General features: G+C 35.9%; 1 pseudogene; it reads right to left on the bottom strand.

Moving 5' to 3' along the window:
* Positions 1–839: 839 nt before the first annotated feature.
* LOC137049048 (B-cell CLL/lymphoma 7 protein family member B-A pseudogene) lies at positions 840–1417 on the bottom strand (annotated as a pseudogene).
* Positions 1418–10095: the final 8678 nt, after the last annotated feature.

Raw genomic sequence — 10095 nt, 5'->3', positions numbered from 1 at the left:
GCCATCTACTGAATGTGCACGTTCACATGATGCATCGCCAGTGAAAAATCTCTTGGGTGTGAACACTCAAGACGCGCCGAGAAACATCTAAAAAAATGCTGGTGAAAAGTGCTTGCGATATTCGTCCTGGTGTGTACAGGCCTTTACCCTCCGCTGTAGTAATTTGGAGGATAACATGAAGAAGTGGCCTTGTATCATGTACGGAAGCATTTTTAGCTGTTTTCTAGATTGAGTAGCCTGTGATGGTAAAGCGATGAGCAATTTGAAAAGCTCAGAGGCTTATCAGTATCTGTCAGAAACAAACTTTAGCAATCCATTCTTAAAACAATTCATAAAACATAATACATACAATAATAATATATATAAAAGATCATGACAATGTGCTTCTTCACACAGCCTCAACATCCACCTAGAATATAAAATAATCATGCATGTCATCTGCTTTTTTCATTTAATAATTCTATAGCTGCAGGTAAAAAAGTGTCCTATATCGTATAGTTCTCCACCTAGGGGCCACAAAAGGACATCCAGAGGGGAGGAGCTGGAATTCATAATGTAAAGGGTGCGAACAATCGTGAATTATAAACCTTGCCTTATGCAGTAAACAGTTGAAGTAGAGATCTGCTAAGTTAAATTGTGGTTCTCCTGTAATTTTACTTGCCCACCTAATAATTTGATTCAGAAATTTTTTATTCTTCAAAGACAAATTACCAAACCACGCAACAAGGGAGAACAACAGTATTGATTTGTCATGGTGAAATCTAGATAGCTTTCTGAGGCAAAACAGACGCTGATGAACCTTTTTATGAACTATCTCAAAGTTATTTTCAAAGGTCAATTTAGAATCTATGACTGTCCCAAGATATTTGGAGCTTTCTACACAATCTGTCCTTGTCCTCAACCTCCTGCACCTGAGCCGTGAGAGGAAGATCTTCTTTGATCAGAGACGGCGGCTCATCTGCAATCTCACTGGACTGCAGCAGCGGCTCCTCCATGATCTCCTGTTCAACAGTGGGCGGCTGTGGGTCATTGGTGTGATAGTCCAGACTCTGAGGTGCAGGGCTGACCGGTTCACTGACCGGCTCACTGGAGTTATTGCTACTGTCCGCCTCTATTTTAAGCTGGTATGAGTCTGAGAGAGAACTATGGTTGCTGTTCTCGTCCTGAAAATCTTATAGTACAGAACAAGTTTTATCAGATGCCTCCTCCGTGGAAAAACTCCTCCGTTGCTTTTCTCCACCCACACACACTTTGCTCTTGTCCTTCTCCTTTGTGTCCACTACAGGAACCCATTTAAATATTCTTAATGAAGTATCACCAACTGTGACCCATTTCTTCTCTCATTGGCGGCCATTACTTTCTTAATGTCATCTTTAGCGCGGCTTCGGGTCTCTGCGCGGACTGAACAACCTGACATTTCTGAATTTTATTGTTACACTCACCATTTTTTTATTACCGAAAACTGGGACACTTGGTTTTCACTCGACAATGGGATACTCAAATGATACTTGAAGTTTACTCAAAGATACTGTATTAATTTCAATACATTTAAAGTATTGAAATTACTTTATGGATAGAAAACTGTTATATTACAAAGTACTATATATAACCAAAATCTTACAAAATACTATATATAACCAAAATCTCTATGTCCTGGGAAAAAAAGGACGTTTGGTCACCCTACATAACATTACAAGTAATGTCAGAAAGAAATAAGTTCTGCTGCTGTTCGTAAATACCAGTTATGTTATTGAACAATGAGGAAGTCGTCACATTGCCGGAAATAGAGTCATCAGTGTCAAAATGTGTAGTGAGCCGGTGTCCTTACCAGTGCCTGAACTCGTACACGATATACAGGTCCTTCTCAAAAAATTAGCATATTGTGATAAAGTTCATTATTTTCCATAATGTAATGATAAAAACTAAACTTTCATATATTTAAGATTAATTGCACACCAACTGAAATATTTCAGGTCTTTTATTGTTTTAATCCTGATGATTTTGGCATACAGCTCATGAAAACCCAAAATTCCTATCTCAAAAAATTAACATGAAAAGGTTCTCTAAACGAGCTATTAACCTAATCATCTGAATCAACTAATTAACTCTAAACACCTGCAAAAGATTCCTGAGGCTTTTAAAAACTCCCACCCTGGTTCATTACTCAAAACCGCAATCATGGGTAAGACTGCTGACCTGACTGCTGTCCAGAAGGCCATCATTGACAGCCTCAAGTGAGAGGGTAAGACACAGAAAGAAATTTCTGAACGAATAGGCTGTTCCCAGAGTGCTGTATCAAGGCACCTCAGTGGGAAGGCTGTGGGATGGAAAAAGTGTGGAAAAAAACGCTGCACAACGAGAAGAGGTGACCGGACCCTGAGGAAGATTGTGGAGAAGGACCGATTCCAGACCTTGAGGGACCTGCGGAAGCAGTGGACTGAGTCTGTAGAAACATCCAGAGCCACCGTGCACAGGCGTGTGCAGGAATTGGGCTACAGGTGCCGCATTCCCCAGGTCAAGCCACTTTTGGGCTACAGAGAAGCAGCACTGGACTGTTGCTCAGTGGTCCAAAGTACTTTTTTCGGATGAAAGCAAATTTGACATGTCCTTCGGAAATCAAGGTGCCAGAGTCTGGAGGAAGATAACACCTCAGAAGTGCCACAGGCTGATCGCCTCCATGCCACGCCGCATTGAAGCAGTCATTTCTGCCAAAGGATTCCCGACCAAGTATTGAGTGCATAACTGAACATAATTATCTGAAGGTTGACTTTTTTTGTATTAAAAACACTTTTAGTCTTTTATTGGTCGGATGAAATATGCTATTTTTTTTTAGATGTATGCCAAAATCATCAGTATTAAAACAATAAAAGACCTGAAATATATCAGTTGGTGTGCAATGAATCAAAAATATATGAAAGTTTAATTTTTATCATTACATTATGGAAAATAATTAACTTTATCACAATATGCTATTTTTTTGAGAAAGACCAGTATATAAAAACACATTACAATTTGAACAAATTAAAAAGCTAAATATGAAAACATACACTAACCTACCTTATATACTTAGTCTAAAGCACGCACATTTTCAAAAACTTCTACAAATGTTCAGCAGTATCTGAGAACAAGTCTCTGTGAATAACCAATCAGATCAGGGAGATTGCGTGTGCTGACACGTGCTGCTTCAGGTTAGAAAAGGTTTCTTTGTTCTGTAGAAGTGGGAGACACTTCAGAGACTTCAACACATCAGTTCAGAGCAATGAGAAGAAGCCTCTACAAACATGATTTGAGGTGAGTGTTTCATCTTTATTTAGTGTTTTCTTGTCGTCTTATGATGTGTCATTAGTGCTTCTAAACTTTAATGCTGTGCTGAAGTCATTTTGATGATTTTATTTAAACCTCTTTATGTCATGATCTGACAGATGATCAAGTGTGTCTTTGTAAGTGAATCACTAAAGGCTGCACAAATCACTGTTTTTTTTATCGTATTACTGTTTGTCATGATACGGTTGAATTTATATGATAACACATGATGAAGAACTTAAAGAAAGAGAGAGAGCAACACAACCACATAAAGATGACATAGAACATTGACCAGAGGAAACAAAGCATCAGAATGAGCTTTATTTGCCAAGTGTGAAACACCAGGGATTTGGGTTACACTCTAGAATAATGGTCTGTCAGTAACTGTGCAGGAAGTAATCCAGGACTAAAGAGTAATACTAAATTATAACTTAAGCTTCTACTATTGAGTATACTACTACTATTAAGTATAACTCTGGCATGAACACCATAAGAGTACTGGATTATAAAAAAGGGTAATAATTGGCATGCTAGCAATTTAAGGTGGAGATAGCCTGGGGAAAGAAACTGTTTTCATGCCAAGATGTTCTAGTGCACACAGATCTGTAAAGTCTGTCTGAGTGAGTGGGGGAGTGCAGGGGGTTTCTCCTGAAACTGAAGGGGTCGGAAGGACAACGCCCCCAGGTGAGCATAAGGAAGGGAGGGAGCAACTACTCACTACTAACTACTGCCATCATAGATATACATAATAAAGGCTAGATGTCTCGTGCGCGCTGTTGGCCAATGGAGGTCAACGTCCGCAACTGGCGCCCATCTTGTCACTGGCAGCTCGTTCACCCGTAACAGTGTGTTTTAATGGTGCATGTAGATTTAAATAACCATAATTTGCTCAATTTTCAACCGATTTTCAAACTGTTTCATTTATTATAAACGTCAGAGAGGTAGTTATGACACTACATACTTATGAATAATTATAACCATGGACTTCAATATGAAAGTAACATTGAACAGAACAGATAGGTGCAATGAATATACGTATTTATGTTAAATCAATATATAGGCTAATAAAACCTATGTACACACACACACACACACACACACACACACACACACACACACACACACACACACACACACACACACATATATATATATACATACACACATATACAGCTTAGATTTTTTTTTTCCAGAGCTAGCTATAGCTAATACACGTTATACACTTTTATAATAAGAATATCACTATTATAATAAAATAATTTGTATAAAAAAAAAAGTTTATTTTTACTAGACAAAAGATTGGTTGTCCTAAAATTGTTATTGGTTTCAATAAAACCTATATAATTGAACAGTTCGATTGTGGTCTCAGCCTTGATAACGTGCACGTAAATTAGCCGTGATACACAAGCTGCGCGATTAAGTCGTTTATCGAAACGAAAAGCTGCAATTTCAACGTGTTAAAGCATCCAGATTTGTAGCCATGTTAATAACTTTTGAAAGAAACCAAACCATTTGTAAATCCGTCAAGATTTCAGCGAGATAAGCAAGATTTCAGCGAGTATTTATGTTATGTTATGTTATATTATGTTTGCACAGATCACTCATCTTACATCAGGTTCCACAGAGCCCGACAGAAAGCTTGCCTGTGACAAGATGGCTGCTGGAGATGACGATGGTGACTCCGCCGTAAGACATCTAGACTTTATTATGGATATCTATGACTGCCATCACCACTCAGTAAAGTATACATATATATATATATATATACACACACACACACACATATGTATATATATATATATATATATATATATATATATGCACCAAACTTATAAAGTCTTCCAAATTCCAATCCAAATATCCATATATATATACACACACACACACACACACACACATATGTATATATATGTGTATATATATATATATATATATATATATATATATATATATATATATATATATATATATATATATATATATATATGCACCAAACTTATAAAGTCTTCCAAATTCAAAGTTACCAAAACTCATAATCACTTGTGCTGATGTTCATGTCCATTTAAACTCATAACTAAATTTTTTTTGACATGATTTGAAAACTCTTTAACTGTTAAAGTTAAACTTTGACCCCCATTGGCCTGTCCCAACGTCCCACCACTGGTTGAACCAGAAGTTGTCATGTCAGTCTTCTTGTTGAGTATAAAAACAGTATAGGCCCAGATAAACATTTACAGGAAATGTAAATGTAGTCCAATTTATTTCTAGCACTTTCGACAATTTTGCATGGTTGCACAACAGCTTTACATACAGATAGAAAGTATTTACACAAGTTGATATATATAGGCTAATTATGACAAATAAAGAGAACAACATATAGAAAGAAATTCACATACATGAACAGAAGTTTTATTGCTTTAGTTTAGTGTATGTCTAATACAGTCCAGTGCACCTGTACCGATACACGTTTCCCATTAATGTTACATTTTACATTTACATTTAATAATTTAGATAATAAGACGCTTTTATCCAAAGACTTACAAATGAGGAGAGCAATAAAAGCAACTAAACAAATAAGATCAACAGCATGCAAGTGCTGTAACAAGTCCCAGTTAATCGAGCACAGTGGGGCACCCCCAGACCAGAGCCAATAATTATATATATATATATATATATATATATATATATATATATATATATATATATATATATATATATATATATATATATATATAGATATAGATATAATTATTTATTTAATCCCTTTTTATTTATTTAATTATTCAATTCCTTTATTATTTTTTTATTATTTATAATAATATAAATTACACCCCAAGGTGCCCCCCAAGAACAAACGTGAAACTCCGCCTATGAAACTGTCAGTGTTTTAGTGTGTGCTAAAGAATAAAACTAATGTTATATGCTGGTTTATGTATCATGCCAGGTAAAAGGGAAGCTAAACATTCTGTAGATGATATTTAATGTTGTTTCTGCAGGCTTTATTTCTTTAACAGCTCCAAGTTAAACACACTTTCATGTTCTACACAGGCTGTACTGCGTTTATTTTCACACTGCTTACTGTGCCTATACTGAGACTTGTCCTTTGAAAGACGCATGGATAGGGCTGCGCACGTGACGCATCCAGGCGCGGAAAATTAAGTATACCCCAGGCTTTATGATGCCATTAGCACACTTCAGGCTTACATGGAATGTCATTGCAGTGTGTTTTAAAATCACTAAAAGTTTGTAATCAGTATAACATGTATTTTCAACACTCTTATAGTGAAATTGAGTTGCAATTGTAATGTCACCAAAATACATGTGTAGTTTATGCTGAGTGAAAAGCATAGTCTGTGCAGAAGACTTGAAGGTTTATTGTGGTCTTTGCTGAGGATCTGTGCTGATGCTTGTAAACAATCAAACTGATTCGAATCGTAGAAATTGATAATGTTAGGTAAAATAGATGTTTTTAATGAAGATTTAAACTGACAATATTAGTATAAACTAAAAGTGTTAGTATTAATGGGTCAAGTGTTGACAATAAAGTGTCTTGAACTGTTTTTGAAAATAAAAAATCTTCTAGGGTTGAGTTAGGCAGGCCATTCCTTTAGCAGGGAACAGTCCAGGAAAAGGTCAGTGGTTGATTTTGTTGAAGCTGGAAATGCTGTTTATGGAGTTGTTTAATCGCTCTCGTGCCTTCAGATGGTCCAGAACGCTAAAGAATACGATTGTATCCCTCTATGTAACACTCTCATGTGCTGAAAACCTCTGAAGCTCAGATGTGTTTATTTGAGGTAAATTAACATGATAAGACATGATTCAGAGACATAAAGCTGCTTTCTGGAAACCCCTCCAGCTGTAAACAGTCTTTCAGTACAAACCATGTAACCGGTTTCATTTGTTTCCCCGAAATGGCCCTGGTTCAGAAGATTAACATATTTCTGCAGTGGTTACAAAATCATCAGCTATTAACTATCTCTTACAAGCACGCCAAGCTCCTCCAGTAGTATATTCCTGCACAACCGGAGGCTGCAGTTTCAGGACCCCAGTTTCAGGACCGCAATTCTAGGGCCCTCGTTTTTTGTGACAGCACCACCTACAGAACTGGATGATATAGCAGTGTGCTGCCGTTTCAGGACCTCAGTTCTATGACCCAGGTGGTTTAGTTAGTAGCCTACAAAGTATCAAGATATTTAATCTCAGGAGTATATTTTATGTGATTTTTAATTCAAAATGCATCAGAGGTTAATTACAAAGTATGTAATACCTGCTTTGAGTCACAATTTTAAATTTAAACACATTAATTTACACAAAATAAAATCTTTAAAAAAAAGTTGAGTACCTTAAAAAAAAAAAAAATTATTATTATTATATATATATGATTTAACACTTGTGCACTGTTGGAGTTGTAGAGAGAGAAAGCCAAACAGAATATTAATGTTACTCATGTCTAATTTTAAATGGATGACGACTGAAAGTCATTATACTAATCTGGTGAACATGGTAATTTTGATAAATGAGCCACGGCACAAAATCACCTGTAGATGATAACATAAATGTAATAAAAAAACTGCACAATTTATAAAAATCAGCAAGAGTTTCAGAGATGAATATACAAATATATATTGTTATAATACCCTTCTATTTTGAAGCACTCCATCAGAAGAAGACACCACCACTTTTTAATGTCTGAAAGATGTGTGACATTGACAGATAAGCATATACTTGGCAAAAAAAAAAAAAAAAAAGAAACAGAAAAAAACAACAACAACAAAAAACACTGAGACTTTACCATTAACATGAAAATCCCGCAGTCATTCTCACAGTGATGGCCTGGCAATCCCTAAAAGCAAAAAAAAAAAAACAGGTAACATACATGTCAAAAGCCATTGCCATCTCGGTTACATTATGAAATCTACATGATATGCAGAATGGAATATAATAGTATTTGTTTGAAGTATAGCTAAATATGCATTTATTAATCACTGCAATATTATGCCCAGTCTTTTCAGTCCAGCTCCAAGTATAACAAAAAAAAAATTGTGCAAGAGGTTTTTTTTTCTTTGTCTTTTTTTTTTTAATTAAAGGATTAATTTTAATCTTTTTAATCCTTCGCAGCAAAAATATATCAGTACAGGCTATAAGAACGTATAAATGGCTGAACATGTCAAACATTATGCATCATTTAGATAGGTTAATATTGTAGTGCAACCAGGCAGTCAAAGCAGTTATGTAAGAATATTTTATTCTTAACTATGGTAAAACAATGAGTAGCATTTCAATTCAGCAAGTCTGCCCTCTAATACAGTAAGCTACAGGTAAATCACATACCCTTAAACCAACATGCATTTGTCATTTTTTTTAAGTTTAATAATGTGCTGGCTAGATGTATTATAGTCATTAAAAATCAAAAAGGATTTAATAAATCATGGCCACGCCACGATCAAGAACATCATAGTAATTAATAAAACTAGCACACAAATTCTTAATTCGTGTGAATTTATTCTTAATTCATAGTTAGAAGCTCACTTTAGTACATTTTGTTTTTCGTTTAAACGTTATAAAATAAAACTGAATATCGGTACTCACAGTCTGATCAGTGTCTATCGTCCATCTTAAATTAGTGGTGATTCAATTCGGTAGGTGGTGCTGTCACAAAAAACGAGGGTCCTAGAACTGCGGTCTTAGAACTAGGGTCCTGAAACTGCAGCCTCCGGTTGTGCAGGAATACCCTTCTCAGCTCCACCCTCTCCCAGTCACATCACACTCCATCTCCTGAATTCTAATCACACACAACTACACGTTATCATCATCTGCAATCACGCCAGCACTTAAGCCCCACATTCTCACTCAGTGACTGTCCGGTCCGTTTGCACATTGCCACGCTAATATAAATTACGATTTTTAAAATGCAATGTTTTCTTTAACAAATGAAAAGTGTGTTGTGTATATAACATTCTTTGTTTATAATATTAATTTGACTAATAATAATGATTTATTATTGAAAAAATATTTTTTAAATGTGATTAAATCTGTTTTTTTATTATTATCTGTGATTAGGGCAGTGTATTGCCAAGAATCTGGAAATACAATACGTATCATGATACAGGGGATATGATACAATATGTGACCCTTCACAGAAACCAGTGACATAAGTCGAAAGAAAGAAGCAGGGTTTTTTTTTTTTTAAATAGGTGATTTTAGTTTTTTTGCAGAATCAGTTTTTTGAGATCGTGAAGAAGCCTCTCCATGTTTGAGATAGCAGCCGTGGTATATTTAAACGCGTACATTTTGAAGTTGAAAGCGGCTTGTTTTTTGGAGATTCTAGCTTGCAGTCGGGGTGTCATTGTCTGTGTGTATTTGCATACCGGACAAGCCGGCTTGTTATTGCCCTGCCCTCCAAGGGAAGCTTGGCTACTTACTTATGCGACGATGAAAGCGGCATAATAAGACTGAATAATATCCTTAATCTACAACTGAGCGAAGAGGAAGAATGTATTGGACTGGCGTCAGACAAGTTGGACTGTAAGATATCAGATTCTTTATCGATTCTATAACATTTGATGGGGATAAAGACAGAGAAATGGGGAAAACTCTTTGAATGGGAGACAGTCCTGTAGCCAGAAACTTTTTCCAGACATTATGTAGAACATACGGCTGGATTCTTTAGCTGCGGAAAAAGAGTGCCAGGACATTTAGAGGTAAACAGACGCTCAGTACAAATTCAGAGATGGTTACGTCCACAAAGAAGACCCCAACAAATAGAAAGTGTGCCCGAACAACTTATTTCAT

Source organism: Pseudorasbora parva, chromosome 20 (assembly GCF_024679245.1).
Source record: "Pseudorasbora parva isolate DD20220531a chromosome 20, ASM2467924v1, whole genome shotgun sequence".
NCBI lineage: Eukaryota > Metazoa > Chordata > Actinopteri > Cypriniformes > Gobionidae > Pseudorasbora > Pseudorasbora parva.
The sequence above is the reverse complement of the archived record's forward strand: the minus strand, read 5'-3'. Positions and strand labels throughout refer to the sequence as shown.